This window comes from Colobus angolensis, unplaced genomic scaffold (assembly GCF_000951035.1).
Source record: "Colobus angolensis palliatus isolate OR3802 unplaced genomic scaffold, Cang.pa_1.0 Scaffold136, whole genome shotgun sequence".
In the NCBI taxonomy this organism is placed as follows: Eukaryota; Metazoa; Chordata; class Mammalia; order Primates; family Cercopithecidae; genus Colobus; species Colobus angolensis.
In genome coordinates, this window is record NW_012114444.1 from 226,067 (window position 1) to 227,322 (window position 1,256).

At 54.6% G+C, this 1,256-nt stretch overlaps 1 protein-coding gene across 3 annotated transcripts in view; it reads right to left on the reverse strand.

Moving 5' to 3' along the window:
- MYT1 (myelin transcription factor 1) overlaps positions 1-1,256 on the reverse strand; it is an 86,457-nt gene that overhangs the window by 6,506 nt on the left and 78,695 nt on the right. The gene's annotated exons all lie outside the window — the stretch shown is intronic.

Here is a 1,256-nt window from a genome sequence, read left to right on the forward strand (position 1 = left end):
TACCACCGCCAGCCCAGGGTCACCCACCATGGCCAGCCCAGGATCACGCACCATGACAAGGCCAGGGTCACACACTATGGGATAGTCTAGGGGTCACCACGACTAGTCTGGGGTCAGACACCATGACCAGCCCAGGGTTACACATTATGGGTTAACAGAAGGTATGTTCACCTCACCTAGATGACCCGGAGGGCCTCCCTATGGCCAAACTGTGTTCTATGGGGAAAAAGAAGCTACATCTAGGCAGGGCAGAGGCTGGGAAGGGGGCACTCCAGAGCTCACCTCACCTGGCACAGCCATAGCTGGCCCTACCTGATACTCGAGGGGCCGGGGCAGTGTTGCTCTGGGTAAGGCTCCCTCTGGGGTCTGAGGTCCACATGACCCGCTTGCCCGTACTTTGCAGCCTGGACCTCCCAGAGGAGCCGGTCCTAGCTGACTCTGCCTCTGAGATACCCTCTAGGATGTGGTGGTAACGACAATCACAGATCACTTCTCGGATACAGACGCTCGAGCAGAAAAAGGCATTAAAATTGTACATTCTCAGGCATGCTTTCCTTTATGAAGTGATTGTATCCACACCATAAGTAAAGGTTGATTGAGGCAAAGCTGAGACGTCTTTAGGAAGCCCAGCGTGAGTCTCTGCCCACCTGACCCTGGCTGCAGTAGCCTCCTTTAGTGGCCTTCCTGGCCTCTGCGACTGTGACCATGCCAGCTGCTCGTGCCAGATCTAGTCTCTCCTCTGCCTTCTGCCAGGGCCCCTCACTCACAGTGAACGCTGAGTCCTTGCCAGCTGGCAGCCAGATAAGCCCTGGCCCAGAACTTTCTACCTCATTTCCTTTCGCTGCCTCTCCCTGGCTCCAGCCCCCCAGCACCTCCAACCTCATCCAGTGGGCCAGGTCCAGTGGGCCAGGCTGTTCCCAGCTCCAGCCACTTCACTGAGGCCTTGTGCCCCAAACACCTCAGACCAAGCTGCTACCTCCTTCTCAAAGAGGACTTTCTTGTCCTCTTTGTAATTTACGTATTTATTTGTTTACAGGCTGTCCCACCTACTCTGCCCCAAACGCACTCTACAACGATAAGGGTTAGTTGTCCTTTTCTTCTCTGCTCTCTCTCCAGGGCTGGGTACATGGTGCAAATGCTTTTGTTGAATGAGTGAGTTAATTAATCTTGTAGGGGAGGAAGGAAGGGAAAAGGGAGGGGAGGTGAAGAAAAAGAAGAGAAGGTGAGGAAGGGGAGGGAAGGGAAGGGGAAGGTGA